The 18,454-nt window shown below is 47.8% G+C and overlaps 1 long non-coding RNA gene across 1 annotated transcript in view; it reads left to right on the forward strand.

Annotated features, from left to right (window-relative positions):
* The window catches only part of LOC137659503 (uncharacterized), a 30,990-nt gene extending 13,839 nt beyond the window's left edge, over positions 1 to 17,151 (forward strand). Inside the window, exons 4-5 of the long non-coding RNA XR_011047558.1 lie at positions 3,313 to 3,476; positions 16,830 to 17,151. This is a non-coding gene — a long non-coding RNA (uncharacterized lncRNA). The remainder of the gene's footprint in view (positions 1 to 3,312; positions 3,477 to 16,829) is intronic.
* The last annotated feature ends 1,303 nt before the right edge of the window (positions 17,152 to 18,454 follow it).

The raw sequence follows: 18,454 nt of genomic DNA on the forward strand, positions 1-18,454 counted from the left end.
GTACTAGTTAGTTTCCTTTGGCTATAAAGTTATGTTGTTACTGGTGTATATGGGAAATGTTGCAGAAAATGTTAAAGTTATCAAGCCTGGATTGAGTCGTACATCAAGGTTGAGTTACTTGTGAGAAGTGCAATTCTGTACTACACAGCATAGTTAAATGATTAGGGAAAGATGCACATAGATGTGTACCCAAGTTATATTATTGTGATATATTTATCTCTGCCAGTGAAGTTGAAAGGTGGTTATGTTTTTGCCCTTGTTTGTTGGTGAACATCTTCCTGACCACAATTTTAATCGAAGAGTAATAAAACTTGCAGGGCTTGTTATGTAGAAAGCTGGAAATTATTTAATTTTGGATGGTCAGGGTCACGGTCAAGCAAAATGTCCAATTCATGTAATCAACCATAACTTTGGACATTGTCACAGAAACTTCAAACTTGGTTCATATTCAAGTGTATGAAAATCCACATTAATTAATACATATGAAGGTCAAGGTTACGAAATACTGTAAGCTCTTATTGAGTGTCCCGCTAGTTAGTCATTGCGATTTCTTTTCAATATTGTCAGTTTGCTACTGTCTTGACTCATCTTAAAGCAACTGCAGTGTTCCCCCTCATATTTGCCTGGCTGTTGAGTGACCTTAGGCCAGAATGGCCAGCCGTATGGCCCAAATTCTCTAAAAGCTAATGCCGTGCTTTTGCATGAGTTTCATACCCTAGGGTAAAGTGCAAATGATCAACAGTAGGAAAGGCTTATTTGTTATCGAAAATATTTCCAATGAATTACAGACTTAATTTAAATCAAGATATTTATAACCTGATACCTCCGAAGGAATTAAGTTTTCCTATACTTGGGGCTTGAATATGGCCATTTAACTAATGCTCCTGTTGCGTAAAACATTAACAATTGAACATATTTCATGTGAATGAATGAAAAAGTGATATCATGTATTGATCTTAAATCACTTAATCTTTTTTTATTATTATATTATTATTACTTGCTATGCTACAACCCTAGTTGGAAAAGTAGAATGCTATAAGCTCCAACAGTGAAAATAGCCCAGTGAGGAAAGAAAACCAGGAAAAATAAAATATCCTAAGAACACTAACATTAAAATAAATACTTCCTTTATATACTATAAAAACTTTAACAAAACAAGAGGAAGAGAAACGAGATAGAAAAGTGTGCCCGAGTGTACCCTCAAGTAAGAGAACTCTAACCCAAGACAGTGGAAGACCATGGTACAGAGGCTATGGCACTACCCAAGACTAGAGAACAATGGTTTGATTTTGGAGTGTCCTTCTCCTAGAAGAGCTGCTTACCATAGCTAAAGAGTCTCTTCTACCCTTACCAAGAGAAAAGTAGCCACTGGACAATTACATAGAAGTAGTTAACCCCTTGGGTGAAAGAAGAATTGTTTGGTAATCTCAGTGTTGTCAAGTGAATGAGGACAGAGGAGAATCTGTAAAGAATAGGCCAGACTATTCAGTGTATGTGTAGGCAGAGGGAAAGAACTGTAACCAGAGAGAAGGATCCAATGCAGTACTGTCTGGCCAGTCAATGGACCCCATAACACTCTAGCAGTAGTATCCCAATGGGCGACTGGTGCCACTCTGGCCAACCTACTACCTACCAATTGTAACTTATGATTCCTTTATTTTCTCTCCATGTAAAAACAAACATCCAAACCAGCCTCATACGAACTAATATATTGGAAGCAGTATTACATTAGATTTAATTATTTTCTCTACACAAGAACAAACCCCAAAATTAGTCCTATACAAGCTATAGATTGGAATCAATAGTTTGGTTGAACTTTTTATCTACCAGACATTTATTTACCACTACTTTCTACCAGGTAGAAAGAGTAGAAGACTTTAGCTATGGTAAGCAGCTCTTATAGGAGAAGGACATGCCAATATTAAACCATTGTCGTAAGGATAGAAGACACTTTACCTATGGGAAGCAGCTCTTATAGAAAACACTCCAATATTAAATCATTGTTCTCTAGTCTTTGGTAGGGCCATAGCCTCTTTATCATGGTCTTCCACTGCCTTGGGTTAGAGTTTTCTTTCTTGAAGGTGCACTCAGGTGCACTATTCATTTTTCATTATTTTCTTTCCTCACTGGGCTATTTTCGAGTTGGAGCCCTTGGGCTTATAGCATCCAGCTTTTCCAACTAGGGTTGTAGCTTAGCTAGTAATAATACGGTACATTGCTCCCAGCATCTAATGATTGCCTCTCCCCGGCGTACCCAGGTCATCTCGTATAGTTGATTTAAAGAAGGAAGACAGTATTAGAAAGGAAATGAGGAAGTGGGTAACCTATAGTCAATTTGTTTTAATGAGGCGCATTTGCACTGACTCGCAGAAGTGCCCTTTTAGCTTGGGAAAGTTTCCTGAGCGCTGATTGGTTAGAATTATCTTGTCCAACCAATCAGCGATCAGGAAAGATTTCCGAGCTAAAATGGCACCGCTGTGAGTCTGTGGAAATCTGTCTCGCTAAAAAAAATTGATTATAGATATCAGATTTTTTATTTGTGATGAACACAACGTTGGTTGAATTGAGTATTGAATTTAATATTAAATAAATGCAATGTATAGAGCAATATAATTGTTTAATCCATCTAAAAAATGAAATTAATAGATTCTTATTGTATCATATTTCTTTGATTTCTGAATAAGAGTATAGAGTCCAATAGATTTAAAAGGTATTATGAGGACTTGACTGAGAATTGTCCTAAGGCATTCATCGAGGTCACCTTTGGTAACAGACCCATAATTTTAAGAGCAGTTTCAGCTTCGACCTCGGTGAAGGGTAACAGAAAGGTCATGATTGACTACTAGGTTGAGTTATCAAAGGGACAAACTGGTTTCTCAATCCTAATACCTGATATGTTGGCCTAGTATCATAACAAGATAGAACTTCTGTATTTATTATTAATATACTGAAGGTCCTTAACACTTAATGAACAAACATTCAGAGATAGACAATTCCAACTGAAATCATAAATTTTAGATGGTGTCAAAAGTTCATCAGGAAATACAGTAATAAAAAAATTTTTCTTTACTTTTGCAGCTGAAAATTGTAGACATGGGAGTTGAGTGAATCCTACATTTGGCCAAAATTTAACATAATTTGAATTATCATCAGCTTTCTGGAACCTGTTACGGTTGTAAATTGAGGACATTCTTTACTATTTTACAGGCCCAAGATTGAAAGACAGTATAGGATAAGGTTATTTTTTATACAACTGTGTTCAACTATATTAATACTGCAATTTAAAACTAATGACTTATATGAAATTTGCAGATGGAATCTTTCAACAACTATGAGGGTGGATTTTTTACTGAGCTTTTTTATCCAATAACTAAATGATGACCACAATTAGAGGCCCATATATATACTGGGGTTCATACCAGCATTAGCAAGATGATGATGTCATGCCAAAATACAGGTGGAGAAGAATTGCCCGAGTAAGTAATAAAGAAATTCCCTGTAGTCTTATCCTGGGGATCCTTTCTCTCGTACCAGATTCCAGTGATAAACTAGGAAAGCTTTTCCAACAGGGCCTGTTGTTTAGCTAGTAATAATGATGTGTTTGAGTTTGGAAATAGTTAAGTGTATGTGTGGGTTTTGGAACAGGGTAACTTGTTCTGGATGTTTGGAAATATACAGATCAAGATAATTTCTACAAGGTACAGTTGCTAATACTTCCCAAAACCGTGAGGGGTTTGGAACAATTGCACAAGAGAGAGCTTTTTGCTTTCATATTTGGGTAGACTTTACTGAACCTCGACATCGCCATTACTGCCTGCTTTTAGTGTGGGATTCAGAAATGGACTTTTTGAATTAATGTAAACACAAATTTTCCATTAAGAAGTTGTATCAGTACTTTCCGAAGTTCACGAGCATCACCCACCCTCCTCTCAGTGCTGTGTTGGAAAAGTTCCTTTAGCTATAGACAGATTTTCAGGTTGGAATAAGTAATGAGAACAAGGGTAGTCATGCATTCACCAAGTAACCTCCTGATAGGGCAGCAGCTATGCATGGCTGGGAGCTGTAAACATGTCAGCATATAACAAGAGCATCAGCCATAGAAAATTTTATATAAAGTTTGGGACTTTCACTTCAATAGGGGGAACAGCACTGAACTTCATTCAAATACAGTATCTTTTAACCAAGATATTGTTTCTTTGGAAGCAGACAAAATACTGACTCCTTGTTGAACCTTCCCGTGATTAGATACCAGTTTGCTAGAAAAAAAGGGGGGGGGGGTGGCAAAGAAAGCACAATAACTTAAGAGTAATACCCCACTTTAGCTCAGTTTGATGTGTATCTTTCGATTTTGTTGCTTGTCCTCAAGTGTTGAATATGAAATAAAATTCACATTACTTCTGTTCCTACATTGTAAATGAATGATGATTACTGTACTTCGTCGTCGTCGTCGTCGGCGCCCACTCGTGTCCGAGTATTGGGTTCTGTCGTTAGCCATCAGCCTCCTATCTGTGGGGTGGGTGCTTATGCCTGATGTGGCTGTTAAGTCCTAGTCTGTGGTGGAAGAGTCGCGGACAGTGTTCACAAGGGAGGGTAGGTGGTGGGCGGGGCTGTTCTAATCGCTCTCTCCTTCTTCTCCTCCTAGCCTCCTCATTTTGTCTCCTTCTCTCCTCGAAGTCCACGGTGCCATGGTGTACTGTACTCCTCCAGGTTTTCCTGTCCCTGGCTGTTTCTTCCCACGAGGAAGGATCGATGTCAGTTAGAGCCAGGGTGCGCTTTAGTTGATCTTTATAGCGCATTTTCGGGGCTCCTCGTGGTCTGGTGCCCTGGGTCAGTTCTCCGTAGAATATTTTCTTTGGGAGCCTAGATGGATCCATCCTATGCACGTGTCCTATCCAGCGGAGGCGGTGGTGGATGATGGTGGCCTCCACGCTGGACAGCGAGGCACGTTCTAAGACTTTAATGTTGGTGGTGTGGCTCTCCCAGGGGATTTTCAAGATCTGCCTCAGTTTCATTTGTTGGAAGCGTTCTAGGTTTTTAAGATCGTTACTATATAGCGTCCATGTTTCACATGCATACAGGAGCGTGGAGAGGACTACTGCCCTGAACACCATTATTTTGGTGGTCATTTTCAGTGCGTGGTTGTTAAATACGCGGCGGTTGAGTCGGCCAAAGGCGGAGTGGGCTGCCCTGATCCTGTTCTCCACGTCCTTTTTTGCTTGTGGGAGCTGATGTTAGGATGCTCCCTAGGTAGGAGAACTGGTCCACCTGTTCTAACGGTTGGTCATTCACTGTGGTATTGAAGTTGGGGAGCATCAGTCCTGGTGGATGTTGGACGAGGGTCTTGGTTTTGTCTGAGTTGACTTGCATCCCAAAACGTTCGTAGGCAGAGTTGTATGCATCAGCTAACGACTGCAGGTCCTCTGCCGTCTGACCTGGGGTGGCATTGTCGTCAGCATACTGCAGTTCTCGCACTGCACACAAGGTGGTCTTGGTTCTGGTGCGGAGTCTAGCGAGATTGAAAGCGCCTCCATCCATGCGGAAACGTAGGTCGACTGAGGGTGTGTCTGGGGGAATCTCGTTGAGCATTGCTGCGGTGTATAGCGAGAAACATGTCGGGGCCAGAACACAGCCCTGCTTCAGGCCACCGTTGATGGGGAATGGGTCTGAAAGAGAGTTCTGGTGCCAGACTCCAACCATTCCGTCATGGAGGGCACGCACCAGCTTGACAAAATCGGGTGGGCAGCCATATCTTTTGAGGACAGCCCACATGGCAGGTCGAGGTACTTTGTCGAAGGCCTTTTTCAAATCCCAGAAGATGAACATTATGGGCTGTTGTTGTTCGAGGCTCTTCTCTTGTAGTTGTCGCGCACAGAAGATCATGTCTATGGTCCCGCGGGAAGGTCGAAAGCCGCACTGGGACTCTGGCAGGACGTCTTCTGCGAGAATAAGGAGGCGGTCAAGGAGAATCCGAGCGAAAATCTTACTCGCGATGCTTAGTAGTGATATTCCCCGGTAGTTGTTACAGTTCTCCCTGTCTCCCTTCTTGAAGATGGTAGTGATGTTTGCATCGCGGAAGTCACTGGGGGGGGGTCTTGGTCTCCCATATTTTCAGTATAAGGAGCATCAAACGGTACCTCAAGCCGGGGCCACCGTGAGTGAGGAGCTCCAACGGGATGTTGTCTGGCCCTGGGGCTTTGCCGGGCTTCATGCGCTGCAGGGCCTTGTTGAAGTTATGGATGGAGGGTGGTAGTGCCATCCAGTGACGGACGGGATGCTGCGGGGTCATTCGCAGGAGATCGTCTGGGGTGTCTGCTTGGTCATTGAGGAGGTTCTCAAAGTGAGACCTCCACCTGGCCAGGATGCCCTCGCTGTCGGTGATGGTCGTGGCCCCATCCGCGTCCTTCAGGCTGCCCACTGATGACCGTGTGGGACCGAATATTTCTTTTGTTGCTGCATAGAAGCTGCGCAGGTCACGTTGGTCAGCGAAACTCAGTATTTCTGCAGCTTTTCTTTGCCACCAGGTGTTCTGGGCTTCACGGATACCTCTTTGGCAACCAGCTTCAGCCACCTTGTGAGCACATTTGTTAGCTGCTGTTGGTTGGTTTTCCAAAGTCAGGCGTGCTTGTCGTTTGGTTTCAATGAGAAGAGAGATGGTAGCATCATTCTCATCAAACCAATCCTGCCGTTTCTTGGTGGTGAAGCCTAGTGTTTCCTCCGCGGCACGGGCCATGGCGTTTCTGAGGGTGGTCCAGTGGTGCTCGACAGTGGCCTGACCCACAGGGTCTGCGAGGTATTGTTCGCAGGCCTCCTTGTAGTTCTGTGCCACCTGCGGGTTACGGAGCTTACTACAATCAAAGCGTTGGTGTGGTACGCTGTCAGGTGCCCTTCTGGGTGGTCGTAGGGTCGTCACGGAGAGTCGGGAGATGAGGAGTCTGTGGTCCGTCCAGCAGTCGTCCGCTCCGGGCATGGATCGGGTGATGCGGACGTCTCCTCGGTCTCTGGCTCTGGTCAGGACGTAGTCCAGGGTGTGCCAGTGTTTAGACCGTGGGTGTCTCCATGTGGTCTTTTGTCGCTTTGGTAACTGGAAGATAGTGTTGGTTACCACAAGTTGGTGTTCTGCACACAGACCCAGTAGGAGTTGGCCATTGGCGTTGCAATTTCCAATGCCATGGCGGCCGATGATTCCCTCCCACAGGCGATGGTCTTTGCTTACTCGGGCATTAAAGTCGCCAAGCACAACGAGCTTGTCATTGGCGGGCACTGCCTGGATGGTGCGGTCGAGCTGGGTGTAGAAGGCAGCTTTGTTATCATCGGTTGAGGTCATAGTCGGGGCGTAGACAGAGATCAGGGTGAGATGTCTGTCCCGCGTGATGGGGATGCGGACAGTCATCAGGCGCTCACTGATGGCCTTGGGAGCGAGGTTGTGCTGCTGCACTAGCTGGGAACGGATGGCGAAGCCGACACCGTGGATGCGAGGCTCCTCTAGGGCCTTGCCTTTCCAGAAGATGGTGTAGCCTGTTCCAGCTTCCCTGATGTTGCCCTCTTCAGGTAGTCTGGTCTCGCTAAGAGCCGCCACATCAACATTGAAGCGGGCTAGCTCCTTGCAGACGAGGGCTGTACGTCGTTCCGGGCGGTTGGTGTTCGTCACGTCTTGGAGGGTGCGGATGTTCCACGCACCTAAGGTTAATATTTTTTTCTTGTTATTTCGACCGCTTTAGTGGGATGTCCGCCAGCCGCGGTGAGCTGACCAGACGGGTTTGCCGTGTCCGATGTTTACCCCACCTTTTCTAGGGGCCTCCCCATGTGGGGTGGGCTGCGGTGTCCTCAATAGGCCAGCCCAGTCACGGGTCCAGCTGCCGAACTCTGGTGTCACGGCACCGTCACCAGAGAGCGACTGAATCTTAGACTCGCCGCCTGAGTGCAGTCGTGGGCTAAGGGCTTCCAGCTATCCAGGCCTGCCCCCTTCACCCACGGTGCTGTCGCCTCAGGACTTGCTGGTGGTGGTGATGGTGATGGGTGGAGGAAACGACAGAATGCCAGTAGCTAGGTATTTTGTTTTGGGTGGTCGTGGCTTTGCAACGGCCACGCACACACACTTGGCCCACATCATTTCCACCGCGGCTCAAGACATATGAGACAGGCGGCTTCTCCGATGTTGGTTGCATCGGGCTGCCGGGTTCTTGTTATGTCAAGGCCCGCCTTGTTGCCTGCCCGACAGGCATTGCCCTCTTCCGCCGGTGCTGGGAAGCTCCGCCGTTGGGGTCTTGTTTGGTTTGATTTTGGAGCTTTCCTTCTCCTAGCCTTTGCCTATCTTAAAATAAAAGAGAAGGCCTATAGGGGTCCAGTCTTGGTCTGGTCTCTCAGAACTGGCCTTAGCGGTATGGTTGAGCCTGCCAGGATGGATAAACTACCCCTCCGCCATTGCCCAGCCCATCATTGGGACACTCAAGCCCCTCTACTGCAACAAAGTGCTGGACCTTCACATAGAAGCTAACAGTATTAATGTAGGTTTGTTCCATAACTGGAATACAAACCACGCTATTTGATAGTGGTATTACTTTCGGCATAGCTGAAATGACGAGCCGTTAATTTTTAATGAGGGTTAAGTACCCACACCACTAGTTAGCGGGGGTAAGGGAGGGTAGCTTAGTACCTCTCCCCCTCACACACCTGTGATTGAGCTCACTTTGCTTTCGGCTTGGATGTTGAATGGTCGTTGCCGCTCTTCATCCTCGCCGACTTTTGGCGGCCATTAACCCCATTTTGTTTTCTCACTTTCTCTTTGAGCGTGTGTGAAGTTGACTTCTGCGACCATGCGCACCTGCCCTGGACTCTCCGGCCGCCCTTGTGGAACATGTATGTCGGTGGTTGAGACTGATCCTCACGCCCTTTGTCCTTCCTGCAGAGGTCAACGGTGGGATAGTGTTAACAAGTGCAGGGAGTGATCTTCCTCCCAGTGGGAGAGGTTTGCGCGACGGCGGAAGAAGTAGTCCAAGCGGGATGTTTCTCCTTCAAAGAAAGAAAAACCCAAGACCTCTTCTTCCGTCGCCCAACCCTCCCCCTAAGCTCCTACACGTTCGGTCTCTTACGAGAGACTTCGAGTAGTAGTGTAGACCAAGTTATTATTGACCAACCCCGGGTCTCGAGAGGTGATGTTGCCTCCCCTAGCGAAGCAGCCCCACCTCTCTCCCATGGTGAGGCCTTGTAACTAACTTCCCTTTTTCAGATGGGTTCGCCCTCCAAGGAAGCCCTGCTGCAGTTCATCCGCATAGGTGCTTCTGTTAAGCAATTATCGTCGCCGTCAGAGGTAGATCCCCGACTTTAGTCTACGTTGTTGTGTTGAAGGGGTCTCGTGTGGCGTCATGCATCTCCTCTGCCACTCCAAACTCCACAGCTGTAGCTGCCGACTTGGTTTCCCTCATTCCTGACCATCCTACGAGGGGGAAACTAAGTTCAACGTTGGTCTCTCCTGCAAGTGTTTCTTCCCCTCGGGGGAGTTCACTTATAGAGACTTCCCTTCGGAGTACTGCTGATGGTCAGCTTGCTGATCCAACAGCCCCCGGAGGGTGTATCCGTCGAAATGCTCGCCTTCCTCTTCGCCTTAGAAGTCTCCCCTCGAGGCGCCTATTTGGTTCAACGTCAGCATTGCAGTCCCCCGAAGAGGAGCCCCGGCCAGACCTGCATACATCATCCATCACTGCACCTGCAACCAGTCTTTTGACTTCGGTCCTGGACCTCTCTGCAGATAGTTTGTGATCTCCTTCTGTGGATGGTCGTCCTTACAAAGGACACTTCGACCATCCATCCTCCAGACCTGCCGACCTTCCATCACCATTCCTGTCGCCTGTAGAGCCCACTGTAGTTCCACCTAAGTGCGCAGCTGTGCGCCATCACACTCGCCCTGCGCACCACACGCCCAGACCTTCAGCGCCCACCAGCAGATCATCACTCTACAGTGCTTTGGCGTGCCCATCAACCTGCTCGCCTTCACAGACGGCAGCAGCCTCACACGCTTACAGGCTAACATTCACTGACACGTCGGCGCTCTCTTGCACGCTACATGCTCACGCGCCCACGATCACCTTCGCGCACACGCCCAGGGTCACCCACGCACCAGCACACCACAGCCCACTTGCGCTCTCCTGCGCAAACACGCCTACAATCTCCTGCGCGCCAACGCTCGCCCACGCGCCAGCACACTCCTGCGTGCCAACGCCCTCCCCCGCGTCAGCGCTCTCCTACACGCCAGCGCCCTCCCCCGCGCCAGCGCTCTCCTACGCGCCAGCGCCCTCCCCCGCGCCATCGCTCTCCTACGCGCCAGCGCCCTCCCCCGGGCCAGCGCTCTCCTACGCGCCAACGCCCTCCCCCGCGCCAGCGCTCTCCTACGCGCCAGCGCTCTCCTACGCGCCAGCGCCCTCCCCCGCGCCATCGCTCTCCTACGCGCCAGCGCCCTCCCCCGCGCCATCGCTCTCCTACGCGCCAGCGCCCTCCCCCGCGCCAGCGCTCTCCTACGCGCCAGCGCCCTCCCCCGCGCCAGCGCTCTCCTACGCCCAGCGCCCTCCCCCGCGCCAGCGCGCTCCTACGCGCCAGCGCCCTCCCCCGCGCCAGCGCTCTCCTACCCGCGCCAACGCCCTCCCACGCGCCATCGCTCTCCTACGCGCCAGCGCCCTCCCCTGCGCCATCGCTCTCCTACGCGCCAGCGCCCTCCCCCGCGCCAGCGCTCTCCTACGCGCCAGCGCCCTCCCCCGCGCCAGCGCCCTCCCCCGCGCCAACATGTGCGCCCTTCATCGCTCGCTCGCCAACCAGCGCGGCAAATACCTGCGCCCCATCACTCTCCAGTGCATAAGTCTGTAGGTAAGACGACAACCACATTGCCGCCCTCACCTACGCGCCAACTTTCATCAGCGCGCCACCATGTGCCCACACGCCAACTCTGCGCCCCACCATGTGCCCGCGCGCCAACGCTCTCCTACGGACGTGCGCCAACACACTCCTGCGCACCCACGCATGCTCCAAGATTCTCCCACGCTCGCCCCAACTTTCTCCTGCGCGCGAACACGCGCACCAACAGGCACGAGCACAGATACGTCATCCGGCAAGGTCGCCATCACCTCATTCCCCTCCCCGCAAACGCATTCCAACGCGCACTGCGGGAGAAGGGAAACACTTTCAAGCAGGGGGGTTCAGGATTTCTAAACTGCTGTCTAAAGCAGACCCACCTATTACAGTGATTCCTCGTAGGGAACCTTCGGTCCCTTTCCCTTCAGGGGATGAGTCTGACAGTGCATCCGTCAGCCAGCAGCCCTGGTTCAGTGTCTTAGTCAGAGCCGTAACACAGGCTTTCAAGCTTGTCCTGTCTGATTGCTCATCAGAGCGACCTATAGCTCTAGACCTAAGGCACGGAACCATGGCTTCCTCTACCCCTTTGAAGAGGAAAAGCGGAGTTTCTGACGCGGTCACTTCCCCGAGGGCGAAGCTGACTCCATGCAGACCATTGAGACAAGTTTTCCTGTTTCTCCTGTCGGACGAAGACCTCCCGTCACCAAGGGAACCGCGCGTGGAGAGAGACTCCTCCATTGCACCAATGGAGGAAACCTCTCCACGCCAAGAGTTCCCTGCAATCTAAGATCAGGAGGGACATGCTACACAGATCATTGATGTTGGAGTCTTGCCTCCTTCCTCGGAAGGAATCCAAAGACTTCAAAACACTGCCAAAGTCCTCCACTAGGGCTAGGATGGAGACAGCCAGCCACTCAGGGAATGTCCACTATTCACCCCAAGAAGAGCCTTTGGGGATAGAAGACTTTGCTGCAAGTTCTACAGCAGGAGACCAGCAAGAGTCAGAGCATGCATTCTGTCAGGTTCTGACTCTAATGAGGGTTCTCAATGGGTTTTCCGACCTAGAGATACTCCCTCGACAGGGCAAAGACACGGTCTGAGACTGCATCTTTAGTACTCAGAAACCCTCAAAGACCAGTGCAGCCCTGCCCTGGTCTCAAGGAGTGAAGAGTACCAGGGATAAGATCTCCCTACAGCTCTCTGAGTTTTCCTCCTCCAACCGTGCCGGTACCACGAACAAGCTCCTCCCACCTCCTTGCGTACAGCAGAGGAGGTACTTCGAGATCCTGGAGGAACCCAGTTCAGCTCTTCCTCTTCACTACACTCTGGAAGAGCGAACCAGGGGAATCCCTCTTGAGAGGCTCCAACCCGGAGGTCTCGTTCTCGACAACCTAGATCCTTAATCAGGTGGTCACAAAGTATGCTATGCAAGCTACTTCGTGGCTGGACATCTGGTTAGGGACCTTAGGTATCCTGATACGGTCCAAGGATTTTTCCAAGGAACATACTAGAAAAACTATGGAAACCTTCCTTCTCTCAGGCACTTGCACGATTGAGTTTCTTGCCCACCAAGTCTTGAACTTGTGGGCAAACGCCCTCTTGAAACGTCGAGATACAGTGTCTGAGAGGTTCCACCAGAATGTCCCTATCGTCGAGATAAACAGGCTCAGACATTCCTCCCTAGAGGGGTCCCATCTGTTTGAGCTTGAGGATGTGGAACTTCTTGCTGAGAGGTGGAGGAAGTCTCATCAAGACTCCCTCCTCCATAAGGCTTTAACACCCCAACAGTCCCGTCCACCCAAGACCGTAACGACGACGAAAACAGCAGCGAAGACTGTGACGTCTAAGCCTTTTCTTGTCAAGGACAGGAAAGGCAAAAAGTCCTCCAGGGGAAGAAAGAATCCTAGAGGGAGCAGCCGAGGTCGCATATGCTAGGATAGGCATTCCCCCTGCATTTTCACCACGGAGGGTGATGCTTACAAAGTTGCTCAGACAGGTGGAAGCAACTCGGGGGCGATTCCTGGACAATCTCCTTGATCCGTCTAGGTCTGCGTCCTGTTCATAACATCTCTACCTCCCCTGACCAGGATTCCAGGGCCATGGGATCGCCAAGGGGGCAAGCCCTTCGAGCAGAAGTCCAGACTCTGTTGAAGAAGGGCGCTCTCCAAGAGGTCCTCGATGGATCCCCAGGCTTCTTCAGTCGACTCTTTCTTGTAAGAAAGGCCGCTGGAACCTGGAGACCAGTCATCGACCTGTCAGCCCTGAACAAGTTTGTCAAACAAACTCCGTTCAGCATGGAGACGGCAGACACGGTCAGACTAGGAGTAAGACCGCAAGACTTGATGTGTACGCTGGACTTAAGATTCAGCCTAGACAACAGAAAGTACCAGTTCAAGGTGCTGTGCTTTGGTCTTTCCAAAGCACCACAAGTTTTCACCAGTGTGTTTACCCTAGTATCATCTTGGGCACACAGAATTGACATCCGTCTCCTCCGTTATCTGGACGACTGGCTGATCCTAGCAGACTCGGTGTCGACCCTTCTTCAACACCGAGACAAACTTCTGAGACTTTGCCAGTATCTGGGGATCATGGTAAATCTCGAAAAGTGTTCTCTACTCAGAGACTGGTATACTTAGGCATGATCATAGACACCAATCTCAACAAAGCCTTTCCATCAGGCGACAGGATGACAAGGCTTAGAAAGGTCACAAGACCTTTTCTCAGACGAGAAGAACTTCCGGCCCATTCGTGGTTACGTCTTCTTGGTCACATTTTATCGTTGGCCCGTCTAGTTCCCAATGGTCGCCTCAGGATGAGATCCCTCCAGTGGCGACTCAAGTCCCGGTGGAATCAATCCCACGACTCCTCGGACATCCAGATCCCCATGGGACCTGCGGAACTGACAGACCTCTAGTGACAGACGAGAATCTACGAAAAGGGGTGGACCTTCCTGTCCCCCCCCCCCACGGATTTGATGCTGTTCTGGGACGCTTCTAAAAAAGGGGGTAGGGGCCCCACGTGCTGCACCACACGACCTCAGGCCTCTGGTCAGAGTCAGAAAAGTACCTCCACATAAATGTCCTAGAGACGAAGGCCATCTTTTTTGGCCCTTCAACAGTTCCAACAGTTTCTGGCAAGCCACTCATTGGTGGTGATGAGCGACAACACCACAGTAGTGGCTTACATCAACAAGTAAGGAGGTACTTTTTCGCAGCAACTCTCCCATCTAGCAGTAGACATACTGAGATGGGCCAAAATCCACTCGATACCACTATCGGCACGCTTCATTCCAGGCAAAAGGAATGTGCTCGCCGACAACCTGAGCTGAGCATCTCGTGTAGTGAGTACCGAGTGGTCTTTGGATCATATAGTAGCCAACAAAGTCCTGACTTTTTCTCCGACTCTGGATCTTTTCGCAACGGCCCTGAACTTCAGGCTCCCGCTGTACTGTTCCCCAGTCCCAGGCCCCAGGCATCTTTGGCAAGATGCTTACCAGCAACGGTCGGACAACATCGACGTTTACGCCTTTTTCCCCGTTCTGTCTGAAGAGGAGGGTACTCAACAAGAGCAGAACATTAGTCAATCTTTCAATGACTCATAGCTCAGCTATGGCATCACGCAGAATGGTTCCCGGACCTTCTGCAACTCCTAATGGAGCCACCAAGAGAAATCCCTCCATGACACAATCTACTCAAACAACCACACACCAACATCTTCCACAAATCCGTAGCGCGACTTCATGCCTGGAGACTATCCAGCATCATCTCTCTGAGAGAGGATTTTCGCAACAAGTTGCGATTTGGATGTCTGGCCATCTGCGGAAATCATCAGCAGCAGTCTTCCAGGCAAAGTGGAAAGTCTTCTGTGGGTGTGGAACGGGTATCTCTCCACTCGATGCCACTATTCCAGCAATAGGGAAGTTCCTCGTGTATTTGCGTGAAGAAATGCGCCTATTAGTCTCGGCAGTGAAAGGCTATCGCTCAGCCGTAAGCCTCGCCTTCAGACTGAAGGGAATTGACATTTCTTTATCGCTAAAGCTTTCTCTACTCATACGGAGTTAAGAACTTACCTGCCCTCAGTCAGAAGTGAGACCTCCCCCATGGAACGTGGTTCGAGTTCTCGGGTCTCTTAAGAGACCTCCTTATGAACCATTACGCCAGGCAACAGATCGCCACCTGACTTGAAAGACGGTGTTCCTGCTAGCTTTGGCCTCGGCCAAGCGAGTCGGTGAACTTCACAGTCTCTCATACGACATCGCCCATTCAAGGGGATTGGGAGAGGTAATGTCCAGTTTCGTCCCTGAGTTTATTGCTAAGACTCGGAACCTGGGAGTAGCGGATCCTCGATTCGACTCCCTCCGGATTTCTAGTCCCCATACCGTAACAGATGACCCAGACCATCTCTTACTATGTCCCGTAAAGAGCTTGAGGCTGTACCTCAAGAGAAATGCCGCAGCCCGTCCTCGTGTGCCAGCACTACTCGTCGGCACAGGAAGGACTAAGAGGAGGGTCACCAAGAAGACCATCTCAGCATGGATTTGCAGGGTCATTGACCTTGCACTGAATCCAGACCCTCCTCTGTCACATCCCCCCAGAGCATATGATGTCAGCGGCATTGCTACGTCCCTGGCCTTCATAAGAAATTATTCAGTGACGCAGGTTCTTCAAGCTGGGGTGTGGAAACGTCAAAACACGTTCACATCCCACTACATGCAAGACGTGACCCACAGGAGAGACTATATGTTTTCTATCGGTCTTATGGTGGCTGCACAAGAGTTGGTTTAAAACCTCAAGCTCCTTATTGGACAAGTAGCAGAGGGTTGAGGGTATTGTTACCAAGTTTTAGTCTGCATGAATAAAATGGTTTGACTGGCCCTTATTCTTTTTTTCAACATCCTCTCTTGGTGAAAGCAGCATCCTGGGTTCTCTGCATAGCTGACCTCAAACCACTGCAGGTAAACCATGCTCCCTTGTGTACCTAATATTAAGATTAATACCAATGTACCCTGACGAGGCGGTATTGGGAAAGTCCTAATGCACAGTTATCCATTTAAGAACTTCGGTACAACTTTCTAGGACAAGTCACACTTCTTCATACCTTCACACACAGCTTGCTTAGGCCGCAGATCTTGCGTAGCAAGGTTTTAGCGAGGTGCAGGGGCTCCTTATTTCTTGAGTGCTAACACACACAGATAAGGAGCCCCCGGGCAAAGCCAAAAAGCCAGACTGGCACGGACGTCCACCCTTCCTAATGGGTGAGTCATCCCTATTAAATAGCGTGGTTTGTATTCCAGTTACGGAACAAATGACATTCGTAGATTACAGTATTTGTATTTTTCCTAACTATACAAACCTTAGCTATTTAACCAAACTTACCCGCCAGCCCTATCCTTATTGAAGTCCTACCTGCAAGCAAAGTGAGCTCAATCACAGATGTGTGAGGGGGGAGTGGTAGCAAGCTACCCTCTCTACCCCCGCTAACTAGCGGTGTGGGTAGTTAACCCTCGTTAAAAATTAATGGCTCGTCATTTTAGCTACGCTGAAAGTAATACCCCTATTGAATAGCCAAGGTTTGTATAGTTAGGAAAAATACAAATTTGTCATTTTAATTTGCTCCTGCCGTACCACAGGACGTTGGCAGCACTCCCGGACATGTAATATTGTAGTTTAACATGTTAAGAATTATCCCAAAGAATATCGAGGTCTAAGTCAGTAACTGGCCAGTGGAAGTGTCGGCTACAACATCAATGAAGGGTTAACAGAAATGTCATTATTGTATAGTGTGTGTGTTATAAAGTATACATACAATGCCTGATTTTGTGGCCCCTTATCATAAGATGGGACTTCCTTGTACATTATATTCTTAATATTGTATACTATTTAAAAGGCCAAGATAGGAAGTATAGGCGAGTGATATTTATTTATAAGAATGTATTTATCTGTATTACTAATACTGTACAATTTAAAACTAAAATAATTTAAATCTTTCAGATGGATGCCTGCAGAACATGGAGGAGGACGATGATGATAAGTCTGTGCCTACTGGACGACGGTGATGTTTTTTTTTTTTTCGGGTAGGCCAGGCCCAGCAACTACCAAGATCATATTGATGGATACTAAAGATACGTCTTGCAAGATAAAGTCTGCCACCAATACCTGTCTGCAGTGGCCAGTGTCATGATAACGCCAAACCTGAGGCCTTTGTCCTGCAGTGGATCAGAAACAGCTGCATTTTTTGTTGTGTATTACAAAGTTTTTCCGTATTGGAATACAAACCTACGCTATCTATTTAGGGGTATTACTTTTTGCGAAGCTGAAATGACGACCCATTAAAATTTAGCGAGGGTTAACTACCCACACCGGTAGTTAGCGGGGTTAGCTTGTTAGCGCTCCCATTCACACACTGGTGATTTAGCTCACTTTTAGCTCGGATGGAGACCGGTTGTATCTGCTCTTCCTCCTAGCCTATTTTGGACTGCCATTAACTTTTGTCTTTTGACTTACTTTTTCCTATCATATATATATATATATATATATATATATATATATATATATATATATATATATATATATATATATATATATATTATATATTATATATATATTATATATTATATATATATATATATATATATATATATATATATATATATATATATATATATATATATATATATATATATATATATATATATATATATATATATATATATATATTTTATATATATATATATATATATATATATATATATATATATATATTATATATATATATATATATATATATATATATATATATATATATCTATCAAAACATTCTTAATGTTTATGTATTTATATATGTAGAAATGTAAGTTTCCTTTCCAGTGTTTGTGCTGTGCGTGTGATACGTAACAACAGGTTCTCAAGACACTGGTGCAAGGCAGGGGAACCTTCCCTTCCAACCTCTCCCCCCCTTGTCCATCGGTCTTCCCCATCGGCAGATAACCTACCGTTGACTCGGCCCCCACCGCAGGGAAATCGTCATCGTTTGGACCCTCCTCGTTCAACTGTTGTATTCGCCTTTCCCTCTTCCTACGGGAAACTTATAGATTACTGAGCGAAGGGAGTGTGACCTCTCAGAGATTGAGTTCGGTCTTTCTCTTCTCAAGGGCGTTCACCTTTCATGGGCCTCCAATGGTGTACTTATGAGGGAAGCACCTTCCCCGTTGTCAGGTTAGGTTGCGCTTTCGATTGTTTACTCAATTATTTAAGCGAAATTATAATTGCTTGTATTGGTAGGAGAACCAGAATTTTATCACTCCCTATGGTGAGCATTGAAATTGTCAACAGAGACAAAAGAGGCCTTTCTATCATCTTGTATCTAAGCCATAATGGTAAGAAGACAATTGAAGATAAAACCATCCACATTCAAAGCAGCACTTATGAGGAGCTGGGTACTCTGTCTTAGTATACACTGCCATTCCCCTGGCCCTAGGAAAGGCATCCCTTTTCAAAATTATTGGCTTCCTTAAACCAGTTATAAGAAGCTCAGATGAGTGCATCATATTAGGAACCAAAGTTTTTGAGCACTAAAGAATATTTTACTGTCTGGATGCAGCTATAAGGTCTTGAAA

Source organism: Palaemon carinicauda, chromosome 20 (genome assembly GCF_036898095.1).
Source record: "Palaemon carinicauda isolate YSFRI2023 chromosome 20, ASM3689809v2, whole genome shotgun sequence".
NCBI lineage: Eukaryota > Metazoa > Arthropoda > Malacostraca > Decapoda > Palaemonidae > Palaemon > Palaemon carinicauda.